Below are 20,530 nucleotides of genomic sequence, written 5' to 3'. Positions count from 1 at the left end.
GCTCGAATGTTTGCTTTTCTATTTTATGACTAAACTGTTGTAGTGGCAATGCACCTGTCCATATGTCTAATTTGTGCAGAAAGGCCATGGAGTCTCTGGGGAAAAATGCATTTTATCTTCACTTCATTGAAGAAACTCTGCTAGCTCTTAAATCAAATACAAAACTCAATCATTGTGGGCATCATCAACCCCGTTATCTTGCAAATTATTGCTGCATATTCAAACCTGCTTCCCTCTCCATGGTCTTTGAACACGCAATGTTGCCTCTCAGGCCTGTGCCCATCCCACGACTGATTCTTTCCAAACCATTTTCTGCCTCCTTCACCATACCAAACATTCTACCTCAAAATTACAAATGCCATCAATTGTAATCGTGGCCATGGTAAAACATCCTCTTCACAATTCTTGACTGTTGTCTTATTGGTTCCATCATACTCTTTGATTGGATTTTGCACCATATTGATATCTCTCATTCATTTGTAATGCTTCATGTATTTCAAAAAAATATTTTTTTTCCAAATCGAAGAATGTGCAAGAAGATGAATTCCCAGTTACTTGCTTGCTTCAGTACTCTTCATTACTGCTGTTTTCTGGTCTCTAATATTTTGAATTAATTGTGAAATCCAAGGAAAGCTTCTTTCTGGATCTTTCTCAAGTCTGAATACCTGTACGACTCTTTTGGGATTAGGAACAATGAAGGTGGGTTGGAACCATGTCTTGAATCCATTGGCAGGTACAATGGAGCAACACATGGGCTAAACTTTGAACACCAGACAGATATAACCACCCAAATCTGCAGCACGAAGAATAAAGCTGGCAACATATTTAAATATTGGTATACTTTCAGAAGCTAAAGTAATATCTACTGTGATCTAACTGACATTTAAGTTTGTGAATGCTTTGTCTGTGAAACATTATAAATTTGTCAGATGTTAAGCTCTCAGTATTTTTCCAGCATGTTATTTTTAAGTGAATGACTCAATAGTTTACTTAAGCAAACTGTGCTTCTTCGTGAACATAAATCTAGAAGTTTTATTCTCTGCTGCAGCAAATTAACATCGTTCCAGACTGGCAACTGAGCTTATAGATGGTGCTGGTACAGATTCTGTCGGTCCAGATCTGAGTGACTATCACATTTGCCCTTTAAGGATATAAACTTGTTCTGCATCAAATTAAAATCATTAAGAGAAGCATGTTTTGTAACACCAAAATCAACCTTACCCAAATCTAGAACTCGTAGCTGCTTTCAGTTTCTCCCTTGCTAACATTATTTTGTGCTCATATCATGATTGCACTTAGGAAAATGTCCACGCACCTTTTGTCTGTTAACAAAATCTGATTGATTACTTGTAACCAAACTTCATATAATCTGCCTCCTTGTGGTTGCAGGAAACATTGCCACAGGAATCTATCCAAACACCCAAGAAATTTACCCTATTTCTGACTGAGTTCGCTTGTCACAAACTACATGAAAGCCAAAATCCTCACTATAACCCTATTTTGCTTTTGCTGCATTCTAGTCTATTATTTGTATTAAACATGCTATCAGTTCACAGTTGCTTTCAGGAGATCTGTACTCATGTCCTTGAGAGTCTTAAGTCTTACTCAGCTTTACAATTCTCCCAATGAAGTATCCACTGTTCAGCTGCCTCTCATTGTTGCATGGGAGAGTGCTTTTTACATGTAAATCATGCAAATACTAACTTAACTAATCACTATAGCAATCAAATCTTGATGAAATCTTCCCTTTGTGTTATTGAATTGGAGGCTCTTGTACAGTGCGCACATCAGTACATTTGATGTTTTCCCAACATATAAAGTGAGCCTAATGATGTCACTATTTGCATCATGCCGATTTCCTCAGGAAAACAATTTCAGTACAATTGGGAGTATATTACATTGGTGATTGTACGTCATCTCCAATGATGACAGGAAACCTGTGTGGGAGAGTTATTAAAGTGAATAAGCCGTTGCATTGATGCAGTTCCACTCTCTCGACCTCAGAAGTCCAGGTCCCATGGTACGAACAAGCACCACAGACTGAGGTCTTCCTTGGTTGTAGTAGATGACCGTGACATCTACAGTCCCTTGTCATATCCTTCGTTCTCCACAGAGCGTTGCAGTACCACCTTCCTAGTCGTTGGATCTCACTAAAGATCTAACCTCCCCCCCCCCCCCAGTCTGCCGGAACTGACTTTGCATGCTAGGATAGGCATGTCCCTATCTCACTGGGGTAGGAGGCCGCCAGCTACTCTCACCAGGTTTAGCCCATCTGTGGAAGTGGTTTACTGGCAGCGTGCCCGCTGTTATGTGCCAACAGCTACTTGGAGCCACAGGTGAGATTTGAGTGTCCAGTGGGGGCCAAAGGTGAGTGAACTGCCTCAGAATGGACACGACAAGCCCCTTCACCAGAGGTGCTGCCCCTCTCTGGACACCCCATACACATCATATATTGCATTACTTTGTTGCTATAATCATAACTTCAAGGGAACTTTGATGACCTCAGGAAACTTGTTCAGGCAGACTGCAGCTGCTCGGACAACTTCCAAAGACAATTGAGTATACCACTGCCGGTAGAGAGTGCTTACTCCAGCATTAAGCTGCTGTGATACTTGTTTCATTGGTTCATTAATGGTAATCCCATTCTAGCATTTCATTATAAATCTTCCTCACCAAAAAACTCAATTGCAATTGACAACAGTTGCCATGGAGCATTGGTTATCTTCGTATAATGAAGAAAACCAATTGCATGAAATGAAGACACATTTAAACAGCACCATTTTCAGAATGAATTATACATAGGAAAAGCAAATAATAATAACACTTGGGTTTGTAATGCCCCACTGTCATTAACATTTTATTGATTTCTGAATGGGTTTTGGTCTCCTGACCTGGTATGATGCTGTGTTCTATGTGACTACAATCTGTCAGCCAGAAGTCTGTGCTCATTCACTTGCACGGATGGCTCACAAAAACTCTTGCCTTAGAAAATTGGCACGTGCTCTAGCCCAGGGCCAGTTAAGTCACGGATAATTGGCTCGAGGGTGAGGGTGCTGCCTGAGAAACAGTGGTGGGAGGTGATCCAATACCTTCGTGAATGGTGACATCGTTGTTCTGAACGTGCCCATTGATGTAGTTGGGTTGGGGGAGTTGCGCTGCTGTCCCTGCAGAAGAGGTAAGTTTCTGTGCACCATTTCTCTACTCAATTATGATACCTTGCTGCTCATGCTGGAGAATTCTCTTCACAGAGAACAACTGCTCTGTTCTAATGAAAATGAATGACATCACACTGTTCAGTGAGATCAGTGATCTGCTCACGAGTGGCCACTCCCTGCTCTGTCTGTTCCTCGGTGCTTTATTACCATCCCTTTGCAGCAATGGCTCGCTGTGCTCCTCAACTTCATGTCATCTTCTCTTCTCCATCTCCCTGTCTTGACCCCTGGTGCTCCTCCTGTTCTTCCATGTCATTTCTTCTGGCAAAGGGGAAACAGGTGATCTATTCTGATATCATACAAAGACTATATGGAACATGGCTGCATGCAAACTGCGGCCAAAGTATCTTTGATGTCATACTGATGATATTGCGGATGTTAACGGTCACGCCTGCAATCTGAAGAAAACACCTACTATTGATGTGATACTTTATATTTTATACTTTATTGTCGCCAAACAATTGACACTAGAACGTACAATCATCACAGTGATACTTGATTCTGCTCTTCGCACACCCTGGAGTACAAATCGATAGTAAATATTAACAAATGATAAATAGAAAATAGAAAAATGGAAAGTAAGATAGTGCAAAAAAACTGAGAGGCAGGTCCGGATATTTGGAGGGTGCGGCCCAGATCCGGGTCAGGATCCGTTCAGCAGCCTTATCACAGTTGGAAAGAAGCTGTTCCCAAATCTGGTGGTACGAGTCTTCAAGCTCCTGAGCCTTCTCCCGGAGGGAAGAGGGACGAAAAGTGTGTTGGCTGGGTGGGTTGTGTCCTTGATTATCCTGGCAGCACTGCTCTGACAGTGTGTAGTGTAAAGTGAGTCCAAGGACAGAAGATTGGTCTGTGTGGTATGCTGGGCTGTGATTTGCAGTTTGCTGGTCCTTCTCCCTATTCATTGTAAGGTAGCCTTCTCTCCTTGGTTCCCTTTCTGTATGGGTATAAAACTATTTGTGTGTGTATTGCTATTCCTCACTTTTTAGTTGAAATGGAAAGAATCCGAAGGATACTGAATAACCCTTTCACTATCATTCCTTTGGGGATTTGACCTCTGCCTGCTGGGTGGAAGAGGAAAAATGTTAACAGAACTGATCACGAGAAGAACTCAACAGGTCAAACAGCATCAGTGGAGGGAAAAGGTGTAAGTCAGTGATTTGAGTTTGGACTCAGCTACAGAATTAAATGGGACAGAGAAGATTACCAGTACATAAGGGGGTGGGATAGAGGTTGGTAACTGTTAGGTGGAGTCAGATGATGAGCAGATGGGACAGATGGGGGGAGGGGATGGGAAAGATGAACAAAAGGAGAAGAAAAATAGGCAGATTGGTGAGTGTACAGATGTGGAAGGGAAGTACCAGTGTGGTGGTTTGACTGAAATCAGAGAATTCAGTATCTAGACCATTGGTTTGTAAATTACCCGAGCTGAATATGAGATGTTCTTCTTCAATTTCCATTTGGTGTATCTGTAGTAATGGAGAAGGCTGAGGATCCACCGGTTGGAGTGAAGTTTGAAGACAAGGTAAAGTGACATGCAACAAAGGTTTAAGATGCCCTGGCTGACATGGTGCAGGTAGTCTGCAAAGTCGTCCTCTAATCTAGACTTGACTTCACAGATGTAGAGTGAGCACACTTTGCATGCACCAAATACAGCAGACCACATTGCAAGGGGTGCAGATCTACATTTGCCTCACCTGAAAGGTCTCTGGATGGTGTTGAGGAGGAAATTATACCTCCTACAGTTGCAGGGGAATGTGCTGGATGACAAAGCCTCTGAGAAGAAAGGGAGGGAGAAGAAAATAAATGACTGGTGGTGACCTCTACTGTCAAGATGAACATTCCCATTCTAATATGTCAATCCATGGCCTCCTCTACTGTCAAGATGAAGCCACACTCAGGTTGGAGGAACAGCACCTTATATTCTGTCTGGGTAGCCTCCAACCTGATGGCATGAACATTGACTTCTCTAACTTCCGTTAATGCCCCTCCTCCTGTTCTTACCGCATCCCTTATTTATTTATTATTTTTTTATTTTTCCTTTTTTTCTCTCTCTCACTGTCCCTCTCACAATTACTCCTTGCCTGCTCTCCATCTTCCTCTGGCACTCCCCTCCCCCTTTCTCCCCAGGCCTCCCGTCCCATGATCCTCTCCCTTCTCCAGCCTTATATCCCTTTTGCCAATCAACTTCCCAGCTCTTCACTCTATCCCTCCCCCTCTTGTCTTCTCCTATCATTTCGAATCTCCCCCCTCCTACTTTTAAATCTCTTACTATCTCTTCTTTCAGTTAGTCCTGACGAAGGGTCTCGGCCTGAAACGTCGACTGTGCTTCTTCCCATGGGTGCTGTCTGGCCTGCGGCGTTCCAGCAGCCAGCATTTTGTCTGTGTTGACTGGTAGTGAGATTGTGTTTGAGCAGGTGGAAAGAAGGGAGGAAATGCTGGATATAGAGTGTAGAGAAAAGTAATGACCAAGAAAATTGTCAGAGTAAACATGCAGAAAATGGGGATAATATATACGAGGGCTCCATCAATTACTGTAAAAGGAAAGCATCATGTTGGGGGAAAAAGACGCCATTTTTGTAGCACTAGAATAGAAGACCTCATCTTGGAAATGATGTGACAGAAAATGAATGCAGCAGGGATGGAGAAATTTAGGGAAAAGGATGGCATCCTTACACAAGGGTGGGAGGATTCATATGAAAGTTAGTGGGTTTATAAGAAGTTATTAATAGGGTGAGGGTGGGAGTGGTGTTGAAGAGGACAGGGTATGGTTGGAGAAATATTTTATGTCATTAACATAAAACAGAAAATCCTGGAAATACTTAGCAGGTCAGGCAGCATCTGTAGGAAGAGTAACAGAATTCACGTTTCAGATTCCAGACCCTTCGTCAGAACAGAGCATCTTCGACCTGAAATATTAACCCTTTCTCTTCCTAGAAATGAGGCTTGACCTGCACGTTCTAGCACTTATTGTTTTGTTTTAGATTTACAGCATCCAGGGGGTTTTAAAAAATACTTATGTCATTAACATTTTGTGTTTTGTGTGTGAAGTCATTATTGAAATGATTTTATTCTTAGTATTGCTACCAAGCTGTATCCTCCTTGTGAATTGTTAGTGAAAATTTAATTCAGCGTATTCCTATGTATTGAAGTATTTGTTTCTGAGCAGATGTTAGCATAAAAAAGCAGTATTTATTTTGGCCTAATACTTATGCAATATTCATATTGAGCTCATTTTGACATGGTAAGATCGCACAATTTCTATTGGCATTGCTTTATACTTAAAAGATTTTTATTCTATTCTAGCCACCACTTGCCGGACTCTACTACTGTCAGACCTGGTATAGGTCTGCTGCTTTGTGCTTGATATTTCTCTTGATTGTATTAACTCAAGATCGTATTATGCGAGTTGTAGAGATATTTCCCTCTACATTGTAACCTCTCACTCCTCAGTGCTATCTTTGTGTGTATTGTGTATGTGTGTGTGTGTGTGTGTGTGTGTGTACTGGTATCAGGCTGCCAAGGAGAGTGTGATGTTAAAGATTGCCTTTAAAAGTTGCTTTTTTGCATTGCTGCACAGCAATAGTGACAGCTATACTGAAATAAATATTAATCTGCACATGTCCTCTTCTAGCACGTTTCTGCCTGTCCACATTAACACTGTTTTAAATGTCATATTAGCCAATTTGACTATTTTTGTTGGGTTTGGCTTTAGCATGAAGTACAACAATGGTTTTGCACACCAGTAAACCCTGAAATTCAATTCTGAGGCTATTATAGTCTCTCCTTATTGTAATAAATTCATCCATAATCAATTACTTAACAGCTGTTTCTTCTCTTCAACTTTTCCCCCCTTTTTTTTGTTTTCTACACCTTTGTGTTTTGTTCTCAATCATGACCATGTTGTAGCTAAGTACTGTGTAAGGTCATATATATAATATAGCAAGAGTGCCTAAGACTCTTTCACAGTACTGTCTTTGTCAATGTGGACTGGGGAGCGAGTTTGTAAATCTGGCGGGAGCTAAGGATATTGGGAATGGCGAGGGTGGAGGGGTATGGGGCAGGTGGCAGAGCCACAGTGCCAGGGGTGGCGCAGGAGCTGACACACCCAGCCCAGATACACCAGGCAAGGTCACTTGATTCCAAACAACACACACGAAGTTTCCACACTGATTTCCAGCATCTGCAGATTTTCTCTTGTTTTGTGATTCCCCACAATTGATTTATTGATCATTACAGAATGTCTTTCTGGTGCTTCATGCTTCCTCCATTCTCCCTTCCCTTTTCCCCAACCATGAATCCCCTCTCCCACTCTCAGTCCGCATTACAGACCCATATCAGAATCAAGTTTACCATCACTCAAGTTTGTTTTTTTTTGGCTATATATTTTAGGAACTATTATTAACACTACTTTCTGTCGGGTACTTTATCATCACTTACTGGTTTAACGTGGCCGTACTATTCATCCTTTCTGCTAGAATGCTGGCATTAGTTTTTTATTTAATCTTATAGTTAGTTGTCTTAGATTAATAAGAGCAGGCCTGAAAATGTGCAAGTACTTTTCTATCATCCTAGTGTCAAAGTGCTGATATGTTGTAATCATTATCAATTTTCAGGGTGAGAGGTTTAAAATGCGAGTAGATGTTGCTGGGGTTTGAGGAAGTAATTCACAGAACTCGAACAGCTGCAATAGTGGAATATTGGCAGGGTAGGACTTGGATGCACACCCGAAATAAAATCTGCCCTAATGCAACCAATTGTGTTAAGTACACTGACTTTTCAAAATATTGTTAGACTCGTTTCTAGCAAGCAAATGCTACATGACAGTTAATTGAAGGCAGCTCCAGCAGATGGCATCATCTAGCCATTTGCTGCCTTCTTAGTAATGTCATTTTGTTATAGGTTGTGGCTAAAGTACGTTCCTTGCTATCAAAACATGTCAAATTGGGAGAGAGCAAGTGGATTTGATCTTGCTCCAAATTTTGCCTTTGCTCTCTTTAGTGGTATTCCAGATACATTGAAAAGGCCACATGGTTTTTTAAAGTAAGTTTACCTAGCTAATATCCCTTAATTACCCAATAATATTTGTGTTACTATATTCAGATGGTGGCCCTCTGTTGGTCAAGGTTGACCATGGATGTTGTGTCCTAGCCATCTATGTTGTTGGTGCAGTGGCATCTGTGGCTGGCAGGACCAGTGTGACAGTGGCAGTCTCTGTTGCAAAGGCTTCAGCTCTGCTGAGACCGTTCCATGGGCCCATTTGTCTTCTCCTACTTTTGGGAGTTTTTCTTCACCTGACCTCAGATGTACGGGAAAGGCAGTTTCCCGGAGCAAATAGCCTTCACCACATTGCGTCCAGATATAATCGTATGGTCTGACACCAGTAGAGAAGTGGTTATTGGTGAACTCACAGCCCCCTGGGAAGACAACATCGATGAAGCCCATGAGCGCAAGTTAACCAAGTATGCAGAATTAAGATCAGAGTGCAGAGACAGAGGGTGGAAGTTCTCATGCTATCCATTCGAAGTAGGCTGCTGTGAGTTTATTGCATTCACTTTCCAGAAGTGGCTGTGTGACCTTGGCTTCACTAGAAGAGAGATCAAGTCAACCAGCAGGGCTGTAGCTGAGGCAGCAGAGAAAGGATCAGCATGGGTGTGGACCAAGTATGTCCAGAGGGGCAGATAGTCAGACAGTGTATACATATCTTGCAAACCCTTCAGTAGTTGCATAGACATCTGAACAGCAGACTATCTGTTGGATGGAAGTGACCAACAACTCTGATAGAGGCCAATGCCAAGTTTTTAAGCTCACCAGTGGGAGATGGTGCTTTAGCACTGCTAGCCCACCACCTCGAGGGAGTCTTGATCATAAGTGGGCTGAAACCCCTGAAGACAGGTGGCAGATCAACTGATGATCCCACTGGTGATAGCACAGAACAGTTAACATCTTAGTCCACGTGTATTTTAAACTCTTAGTTTCAGGGTGCTTCTCTATATGGTGCGGTCGGCTGGTGGTTCCTCGCAGGACTCAGTATTGATGTCCAGCGCCTTCGTGCCCCGCTTGCGTTCGCCTTTGTGCCACAGTTGCAGGCGGTCAGCGGTTCTCTTGTCTGAAGCCAGCTCACCGAGGAGAATATCTTTTGGGACACGGCCATCCTGCATGAGGCAGGTCTGGCCCGGCCGCCTGAGCAGGGAGTACACACTAGGGGGGGCTGTCACGGGAGAGAACCTCAGCATTGGGTAATCTGTCTCTCCAGGAGATGCCCAGCCTTCTCTCCTGCTTAGTGTATGTTGTCTAGGTATCGCTGCCGAACAGCAGTGAGCCGGTTACACAAGCATTGTACACTGCCATCTTTGCTTTGACTGAGAGTTTGGAGTTCCTCAAGACTCGTGTGGTGAGGCAGGCAAGAGTTGATGCAGCCTTCCTGATGCGCTTGTTTGATTTCTGCATCCAAGGAGAGTTCCCTAGAAGATGGACCCCAGGTATGTGAACTGAGGAACAACATCTAGTCTGTAGTTATCAACGGGAATGACTGTTAGTGCCTCCACGTCTTGTCCCAAGACACTTGTCATCTTCAGGCTGATAGACCAAATTTCTTGCAAGGCTGGGAGAAACGATCCATCAAGCTCTGGAGATGCTGTGGGGGGTGGGCTGCGACTGCTGTGTCATCAGCAAACAGCACGTATCTGATCATAGTCTCGAGCACGTAGGTTTTGGCTCTTGGGTGGGCAAGATTAAAAAGCCTGCCATCTGATTTAGTGTGGAAACAGATCCGCTCTGTTGCAGAGCCAAATGTGGACCTTAGGAGAAGGACAAGGAGCATCCGAAAGAGCACTGGGGGCGAGAACGTAGCCCTGCTTGACACCCCTGCATATGTGGAAGGGCTCTGAAGAGCTGCCGTTGTACTGCACAGTCGCCTTCATGTTGATCGTGCTCTGTAATCTTGGGGGGGCAGCCTACCTCGGAGAGGATCTGAAAGAGCCCATCTCTGCTGACTGAGTTAAATGCCTCAATGAGAAGAATAAATTACATGTAAAAGGGCTATTTTGTTCTCTGCGTTTCTCCTGGAGTTGGCAGAGACAGAAAATCACGTCCGCAGTTCACCTTCCAGCATGGAAGCCACTCTGAGGCTCTGGGTAGACATGTTCAGCCAACTTCTGTAGGTGGACCAAGATGGCTCAGGTGAAGACTTTGCCAACAACCCTCAAAAGGGAGATGCATCTTTATTTGTTACAGTCACTTCTCTCTACTTTGTTCTTGTAGAGAGTAATGATTTTGGCATCCCTCATGTCCTGTGCAACAGCTCCATCTTGCCAGCACTGACAGAGGACTTGATGCAGTAAGGTGGTCATGCAGTGCTCGATCAGGTCTGGGGGAATCCCATCATTGCCTAGTGCCTTCCCTGGGGCCAAGGTCCGGATGGCCTTGCTGAGCTCCTCTAGGGTCAGCTCTGTATACAGTTCCTCCATTGTCAGCAGGTGCTCAATAGCAGCCAGGGCTGAGGTGATGACTGTGTGTACTCTGGAATAGAGGTCAGAGTAATGGTCTACCCATCTCTCCATCTGTTTGCCTCTGTCTCTGGTTACTTCCCCACTGATGGATTTGACGGGAGCCATCTTGCTCTGAAAAGGGTCGAGGGTTTTCTTGATGCCATCGTACATACATCTGATAATCACTGTCAGTGCTGTGGTCTGGATGTCTTCTAGTACTCGTTGGCATCTGCTGAACTTTACTTCCAGCAGGCCTGAGGACCTGTAGGTTCATTTCAATTGGTGAACGCCTATACTTGGCTAGGACAGCAGGTTTGGCTTCAATGACAGGGGTTACCTCGTTGGATTTGGCTTCAAACCATTTGTCATTTGTTTTTGAGGTCTTCTTTCCAAAGGTAGCTAAGGCTGCGCTGTAGATGGAACTCTGCAGAAGTTCCCATTTCTCTGTGACAGGGTTTTCAGGCTGCTGGGTGCTCAGGTCTTTCTCGAAGGACTTGGCAAACTGCTTCAGCAGGTCTGAGTGAGATACCTTGCTGACATCAATGCGAGGGTTCCCTTCTTGCTTGGATCGATGGAATTTCTTTGACAGCATTCTGATCGTGCCGCACATCGGCAAGTTGTCTCCGTTGCAGATGACGCTGTGGTGGGAGCATGTGAAAAGCACGCTGCTGAGGAAGGAAGGAGCTCCTGACCAGGATCAAGTCCAGCTGGTGGCTGTGTCTGGAGTGAGGCTGTCTCCAGAAACAATTGTATTGAAGCTAGGTCTGGAAGTATGACTTGGTTATACTTAAATCATGATAGGTGAAGAATCCAAACAATCACTGTCCGTTCTCATTCATCTTGTCCACACCAAAGTGACCTAGGCAGGAGGGCCATGAGTCATGATCTGCACTCACTCTGACATGGAAATCTCCCAGGAGAACAAGTCAATTTTGCTGGGGATATTCTTGCTGGTGGCTGCAAGGACCCATCTGATATGGAGCACAGCATGGGATCATACACACTGACAAGAGTAACTTGACCTTTGCTGGTGTTGTTAATGTATTAGCAATATACTTATTACTAATGATGTACTGATGGATGAAGAATATATCAGAAGAAAACATTGTGAAATGTCACCTTGGTAAACATGTGAACTCTGTAATGATTGACAGGTGATGTGATTACTCTGCTCAGTAAGGATATGTGAACTGAGAGAGGAATGGCTAAATGTAAAATTTTCAGACAATAATCCCCTCACCGGGGGATGTTGGTGTCATGAGATTTTTAGCTCTATAGAGCTTATTTTTAGAATACTTTGGATCTTTAAAAGCTGTGAATAGTTGCGGTTAACATTTTAAAAATAAGGGCCCAAGTGGCCAAAAAATATTGAAAGAAAAATATGAATCATTCCAGCTTGTTTGTTGAACACATTAAAATACTACATTACAACAAAATCAAAGGAATATGTGAGTGTTGCTGTTTAGATTTACAGAAGAACTTCAGTGATCCACTCTTCAGTTGTTCGGTGATACTGATGGTGAACTAAGTGCAGCTTTCTGCACCCTCTTTAGCACATTTGTGACCTGATAGTGTGCACCTTTTAAAAAAACTAGGGTCCCAGTTCCCAAGCTTCTTTAACAAACGAGTTCCCGGCCCCATGCTCCAGTTCCCAGCTCCTGTGCCCCCCTTATACTCACTTGAAACCTATCCCGCCCCACCCCACATTCATATTTTTCTGAATTTCATTCGGTACAATAGTATTTCATTCCATACACCAATGAAATTCAATGGGTTCTTTTTCCTGCTCTCCATAAATGTAAAAACAAAAAGCTGATCAAATCTGTGTTGGAATAACAAACAATAGTTTGGAAAATCTGTCAGTTCAGAACCATTGAAACCTGTACTTTAACCTCTAGTTTTATTTTTATATAATTCTTTATTCTTTATAGTTATTGAATGTTGTCTCACTGACGCAACACCTGTAAATATATATGGTGATTAAAGTTGATCCTTGATCCTTGATTAACAAAGTTTTACTTCCCATTCCTGGTTAGTGATGCTGAACGCCCTTCAAAGCAACAGCTGTGTATTGCATACAACTTCTGACATTCAGCTGGGTACAAAACATATCTGCCATTAGCTTCATGATATTACTTCGTACAAATAATCTGCCTTTGTAATCTGATTATCAAATGAGTGAATCAAATATCCCTTTTGATATGCAGGAGAGGAATGAGTGAAAATTAGCCAGTTATCTATAGAAAAGGCAAACTGGTAAAAGTCAAGGAGAGATAATGTCAACTAAGGCTGATCAGGAAATTTGACTTCGGCATTATTATTTTTGATTGCATTAATCACTGACCAAAACAGACGGTGTTGTTTCTTTATCTAAATATCTGTGTTCACAATGAACAGATATAAATCTTAATTGTTTTGTCAAGAACATAAACCATCAAACATAGAATAGTACAGCATAGAACGGGTCCTTTAGCTTACCATGTCAGTGCCAACTATAATGTCAATTTAAACTGATCTCAGCTGCCTGCACAAGGGTATGTCCCTTCATTTCCTGCCCGTTCAACGTTACTACCATATCTGCTTTGACCATCTGCCCTGGCAGCATGTTCCAGATACCTACCACTCTGTAAAAATGTTTGCCTTGTAAATCTCCTTTAAATATTCCCTTTTCACCTTAAAGCTATGCTCTCCAGTATTTGATATTTCCACTCTGAGAAAAAGACAATGATTATCTACCTTATCTATGCCTCTCATCATTTTATAAACCACTTACTTACTTACTGCCTGTTACGCTGCTGGTATTATACTTTATACTTTATCGTTGCCAAACAATTGATACTAGAACATACAATCATCATAGCAATATTTGATTCTGTGCTTCCCGCTCCCTGGATTACAAATCAAGAGTAAATATTAAAAATTTAAATTATAAATCATAAATAGAAAATAAACAAATGGAAAGTAAGGTAGTGCAAAAAAAAACTGAGATGCAGGTCCGGATATTTGGAGGGTACGGCCCGGATCCGGGTCGGGATATTTAGGGCAGAAATGAAGGTCCTTCATCTCTGGTGGTGTTCACAGCTTCCGTCATTGTGTCAGTCGCTTCTCTTGGCTTTCACTACTGTCATTTGTGCAAGTCCCAGGTGGAGGCTCAGGAATACTGTCACACTCAGATGTAGAAGGATTCTTCATTGCTGTTTCCATGCCAGTTTTGTTTTGTCAGTCAGAGTTGTTAGCCCTGAACTGAAGCCCTGAACCTGGAGGACCAGTGGACCACTCTTAGTCTGGCCTCAACGCTTTGACCTGTATGGCATGGGTGACTCTACCAAGAGCCAAAGCATAAAGCCCTGATTCCTGCCAGCATAGTTCCCTGGATCACTGAGGCACACAAGCCTCCAAACAACGACAAGGTTTGGTCCCTCTTGCGGGGTTATAGACTTCTGTCAGGTATACAATCAAGAAGGGGAGTCATTAGTTTAAACCTTTCTCCTCAATTTAGATTAACACGTCATACATCCAAGGTGTCACCTGTTAGATGGGAAAAAAAGCCATGACAAGTTAACAGATTTGGTTTAAATATTTGATCGATACTTCCGTTACTAGATAAATGGAAAAGGCTGCTAATCAACCTTGTGTGCAGTTTTGGTTGCCTTGCCATTGTGGAAGATATCATTAAGCTGGAAAAGCTACAAGCAAATTCTCAAAAATGTTACCATGACTGGAGGACTTGAGCTATAAGGAGAGACTGGATAGGCTGAAGGATAGCAGGCAGAGGGCTGATCCTATAGAGATTTATAAAACCACAATGGACATAGATAAGCAGAACGGTCAGAATCTTTTTCCCGGAACAGGGAAGCCTAAAACTGGAGGATATAGGTTTGAGGTGGGAGGGTAAAGATTTTAAAGGGCTCTGAGAGACAGCATTTCTACAGGAAGGGTGGTGGGCATATGGAACAACGTACCAGAGGATGTGGTTGAGTTGGGTACAATTACAGCGTTTAAAGGACATTCAGACAGGTACGTAGGAAAGATTTAGATGGATCAAATGTAGGGGAAAAGGGATTAGCTTAAATAAGTGGATTGGTCAGCATGGATGAGTTGGACCACTGGACCTGTTTCCGTGCTGAACGACTCCATAACAATGAGTAACTATCATAAAATTGTTCGGTGAAATTATTCATTATTTTTCAAACCTTGCAATGACCCCAAGCCAAACAGCTTTTTAAATATTACTAACCTTCTCCCATCCTCCTGAAGTTTGTTAGTGCAATTTATATAAGAAATTTACAGCTACATCTAAAATTAGCAACAGGAAAAAAAGACCATAGGACTAACTTGATGCTGAAGGAAGATGCCAAGTAAACTCAGAAGATTACACATTAATGTAAAAGCTGCCACCTCAAGCTTTCAAAGAATATATCAGTGGTACTTGCCTAATAGCAACTTTTAACAAAATTCAAGTTCAAGTGTAGTTGTTAATCAATCATATACATGTGAAACAGAGTGAACTATATACACATGTATATAGTTCCTCTGGGGCCAAGGTGTAAAATACAGAACAGACAGTCACACACAGTATGCAGAGTATATATTTACGACAGCACATACAGTAGCATAATAATATTAGCACAAGTCCCTAATAACATTAGCATGGCCTGGAGATTGATTGTGCATGGGATGTTGCCCTGGAGCCATGTTTCTGCAAGAACAAACACATAACAGTTCCTCATCTTGCACAGGGTCAGTCGCAGATCAAAGCAATCCAGCTTGTCTTCGAGGGACTGAGCACTGACATGAGAGCTGGCCTGTAGGAGGCCGGCCTTCATCCCAGCATGGATTCCAGTGCACCCACCGCACCTCTATTTTCTCCCATACTGCCTCTGGCACATCCTCACCTGAGTGGCTGTAACAGGTGACGCCATGGCATGAGAGCCTCGTTCCTGCAACATCCGAGGCCTTGCAGCTGCCCCACCGTTAGTCTTGCCAATTAACCAATGAACTGGACTTGCAGGATTTAGTATTACCAATGTCAAACAGGGTCTTGTGATCACAAGAAAAACTTTTAAAACAACCATTTGGATCAGGAGATGCTGCTGCAACCAAGCACACCGCCATCTTACCACCATCAAGTACATATATACAAAAAGATAATGGAAAGAGAGGTTATCTATCATAAACCTTATTCAATGGGACTTGCACTGCATATGCCAACTTCTGAATTTCCTCATGTTTGATAAAGTGTTCCATTGGTGATAAAGTACTTTGACGCATGCTAATCTGCAAAGCCTGCAGATTCTGCAAATATAAACAGAAAATGAGGGAAATACTCAGCAAGTCAAGCAGCATCTGCAGAAAGAGAACACAGTCGAAGAAGAATCACAGACCTGAAATGTTAACTCTCGTTCTCTTTACATGTGTCTGACCTGCTGAGTTTTTAATCTTTTTTCTTATATAAATGGAAGTTCTGTCCGTATCTGAAGAAGAGCATCAAGATATGTTCAAGTGAAGCCTTTTTTCCAGTCTCAAACAATGTACTTTTGGCTATCATAAATTGCACCTCAGTATGATAGTGGCATTTACAAACACAGCAGGTAGGCTAATTAGCTCTTCGCTAAAGCTGACAAATTCCAGAGGTAATGTTTGAGTGCAGCATTGCTTCTGTAATTCATAATGGCCTTTTGGCTGATGAAACCTGAACTTTACTTCCAGCACAAAAAGAATATTTCATCCAGTTAGTTTGAACTTCTGCCTCCAGTAGAATAGAACAGTGGGAGATAATCTGTAGACTGTTGATCTGAACTTGAGTTTATTTCCCTCCATAGCCCCTTAGAAACTTGTATTCTAGTAATTAAATAATAACGCATTTAAAGACAAAAAGCATGTGCCATTAACTACTGCATTGTCATCAGAGAATACTTGATTCAGCAGTGGTTCAGGATAGGAAAACTGCTATCTTGATCTAGCATAGTTTATATATGACACAGATTGCGTGACAATGTGGCTGACTATTAATTGCCCTTGGAAATGACTGAGCAGGACATCTGTTCGAGAGGCCAAAAGAATAAGTTTTGCCCTTCCAGTGGCGTCCCATTTCATGAAAGATTTAGAAAACCAGTAAAGCGTTGCACTGTTTTTCTCCTATTGTTCTCTTTTCCGTACTATGGAAATCACCTGATTTTTTTTTTCTAATGACATCTGCCAGATTGTAGAATGAGTACCTAAGCTGTTGCATGTGCACATTTTAAGTCATACTGGCACTCTTTGTAACTGAAGTAGCTCAAAGCTCCTCAGTTCTTTCATCAATCACTTTAACATCAAAGTCTTCATAGTCTAAGCAACACATGAAATGTAGCTCATTGTCAGTGATACCAAATAAATGTGCCATTATATGATGTCACTGATGTGGTATCTGGAAACTTACTGACTTTAATTACTTCAGTTCTAATAACAATGCAAAGTTCTCATTGCCTCTCCAGATGGGCATGTTTAATTCAGATCTTGAGCATCGACCTGTGCAGTTTTATCCAATCTCTGTAAACCAAGTCATCCTGAACCAATGTGATTCTTCCAATTCCTTCATTTAACCTAATAGCTCTTTGAATAAAACATAATTAATCGTAAATTATCCATGGAATATTTCAAAAGCTCATGTAATTACCAGAAGTATCTAATCAGGCCTTGACAACATTCAGGCAGGCAAAAAGAAACCTTGACTTGTACTTTTTTCCAGGATCTTTGCAAAGTGACTTTTTTTTTCTGTGCCATCTAGGTGGCTTACCGGGAACCTAATTCCAAAGACTTACGATCCTTTGAGAGAAAATATTTCACCTTTGCCTGAAATGAAAAAGCAGTTGTTTTAAAATAGTGACCCCTAGGTCTAACTATCTAACCAAGGTGGATAGGTCTTGTCGAGGGTTATAACAAGGCCTATCCACCTTGTCATAACCCTCGAGACTTTATGTTTCAATTAAGTTATGTCTCACTCTTTTAAACTCCAGAGACTGCAGATAATGGAACTTGGAGCAAAAAACAAATTGTTAGATTAACCTATTGGGTCAGGAGGCATTTGGACAGTCAATGTTTCAGATACACAAGGGATTCTGAAGATGCCGAAAATCCAATGTAACACATACAAAATGCTGGAGGAACTCAGCAGGTCAGGTAGCATCTATGGAAAGGAATCCATAGATGTCCTTCATCAGGACTGGAAGGAAAGGAGAAGAAACCGGAAAGATTTCTTTCTCCTTCCTTTCCAGTCCGGATGAAGGGTCTTGGCCTGAAACATTGATTCTTTATTCCTCTTCAACAATTTTGCCTGACTTGATGTCTTTCCCCAGATTTCAATTGCTTCAGCAAGTATCTTACCTTTGTTCATAAGACAGCTCAACTTTTTCAAGTCTATTTAGTGAACCTTGTCTGAACTGCATCTAACACATTAGAATCATTAAATAAAGTCTTACGTCACTGAAGTATGACCTACTGATTTTCTGTTTAATTCCCCTAGCAATGAACAATGACAAAATAACCTGTTTTCAGTGATAATAACTTTGAGGAATATTTAAGGAATAAATACTGACAATAATGAAACATAAACTACCTGCTGTTCTTTCAAATTCTTCCATTGGATACCCACGCTCCACCTCAGTTGCAGTTTAAGATTTTATCTTGCACTTCAAACCATTTTCATTTCGCACTTCAAACCATTTTAACGACTGATTGGGCCTTAGTCATGTTCTAATTCATATTTCACATAGTTTTATTTTTGCAATCATTTATTTTGTGATGTGAATGCCTTAAAGAGATTCATTGGATATTAAACTAAAGCCCAACTTATACTTCTGAGTCAAATATACACCATAGGTACCGTGTACCCTACGCCGTAGGGTGACGTGCACCTCCCCAAAAAATTAACTCACGCGTTGTGGCGACACAGACCACAACAACTGTGAATGGTCCACTTGGTAGCATCGCATTTCCTCCTACACATTTCTGGTTGCTTCTCTCCGCCATGTCTGTACACTGATGCAAAGTAAATGGTTGGAGACGATGAACCAAATTGTCAAATCTACTTGCCTACATCCGAAAATATTTGAAATGCATTTCCTCGTCCATGTCTGTCACGAAGAAACTCAACACAGTGGCATAGAAACCCCACTGCCAACTAGCATTTTGGTGGTGAATTGCAGAGCGACGCAGACACAACACTGCATGCTTGCTATGGCGTAGGGCTACGCAGTAGTATAAATCAGACTATGACGTAGCCCATACGCACAAGTATAAATCAGCCTTAAGGATGTTGTATCTGCCCTCTCAAATGGATGTAACCGGTCCTTTGTCACTATTTTTTTGGTGTTCATCCTTCCATGAACATTAAATAAAATTAGTGTCATAACCAGGGGTCATTTGAAAAAAAAAGAATATTTCTTTCAAATAGTACGTGGACTGTATTTTCTCAGTGTCACCTCATATATATACAATGCTCCTTGGGGTTTACCTTTTATATCTAATTGTTTGTTTTTGGACTGGCTTTGGGTTTTCGCTTTGTTTTGCAGGTGTCTCGTTTGGGATCATGGGGATTGTTAAACTCCCTTTGTATTTATCACTTTAATTCAATTTGGAATAACTTAATTAGCATGGTATTTTCAATGTCTTGTATTGTACTTGTTGTCTTTGGGGATTATTGCTTCATCTGGATACCTGTGTTGTCTAATTGGTCTTGAATTCCTGTGTGCTCCAGGGTGTATTTCAGGGGGCCATGGCAACCCCTCTTTGCTGGGTAATTGTGGTTCCTTGTCTGGTGAAACTCTGACTAAGTTCTTCTGTGTATTGTGAGTGATTTCAGCTGGTCAAGATTCTGTATCGTTGGTCTGCGCTCTTGTTAGATTTTCTGATTAACTTTTGTAATTAATCTTTCGTTTTGTTTGAATTGTTTTAATGATACCATTAAGAAAGTCTTTGACTACAAGTACCTCGGGTCAAGAATGATGAGTTCGGAGAAGGCCATAAAGATACGGAAGGCGCTAGCGTGGAGGGCTATGGACGACATGAAGGAAATCTGGAAGTCGAACCTGACCGGAGGCTTAAAAAGAGGATTTTCATAGCAGTCATAGAGTCCATTCTCACATACGGATGCGAGACGTGGACACTCACCAAGACGATACGAAAGTCTCTAGATGGTTGCTATACACAAATGCTCTGGATGGCTCTTGATGTGAGTTGGCAACAGAACATGACGAACATCGAGCTCTATAACAACCTACCGGTGCTCTCCACTAAAATCGAGGCGAGAAGACTGCAACTAGCAGGGCACTGTCTACGCCACCCCGAGCTACCTGCCAGCCTAGTCATCATATGGGAGCCCAAGCACGGGAGGATGAACCCTGGGTGTCCTCCCAAGACTATGGTCAACACGCTCCTAGGAGACAGCGGTGCGGCTAATGTAGATGAACTGAACACACTGATGAGGGAGAGGGAGAAGTGGAGAGTTCGTCATCATGCCTGACGCCGGCCCGCTAGGCCTGAGTCAACGTAGTAGTAGTAGTAGTTTGTTTGAATTGCCGAAGTCTCTGTGATTCCTGCACTTGAGCTAACGACCTTCACGGTTGGTGTAAAGTAAAATGCTGGAAATCTGAAATAAACACCCAGCAGGTTAAGCAGTATCTGTGGGCAGTGGAACAGAATGAACTGAGAAAGCTTAGAAATCATATGTATTTTAAGTAACAGAAGAGGGAAAGATTGAGAGAACAATGGGAATATCTGTGAGGAATCAAATGACATTAAGTGGTGGTAAGTTTGATAAGGGTTGTAAAGGTTTGTTAATTACAGATGATC

At 42.1% G+C, this 20,530-nt stretch overlaps 1 protein-coding gene across 2 annotated transcripts in view; it reads left to right on the top strand.

Annotated features, from left to right (window-relative positions):
* ksr2 (kinase suppressor of ras 2) overlaps positions 1–20,530 on the top strand; it is a 376,394-nt gene that overhangs the window by 88,670 nt on the left and 267,194 nt on the right. The gene's annotated exons all lie outside the window — the stretch shown is intronic.

Source organism: Mobula hypostoma, chromosome 27 (assembly GCF_963921235.1).
Source record: "Mobula hypostoma chromosome 27, sMobHyp1.1, whole genome shotgun sequence".
In the NCBI taxonomy this organism is placed as follows: Eukaryota; Metazoa; Chordata; class Chondrichthyes; order Myliobatiformes; family Myliobatidae; genus Mobula; species Mobula hypostoma.
The sequence above is the reverse complement of the archived record's forward strand: the minus strand, read 5'-3'. Positions and strand labels throughout refer to the sequence as shown.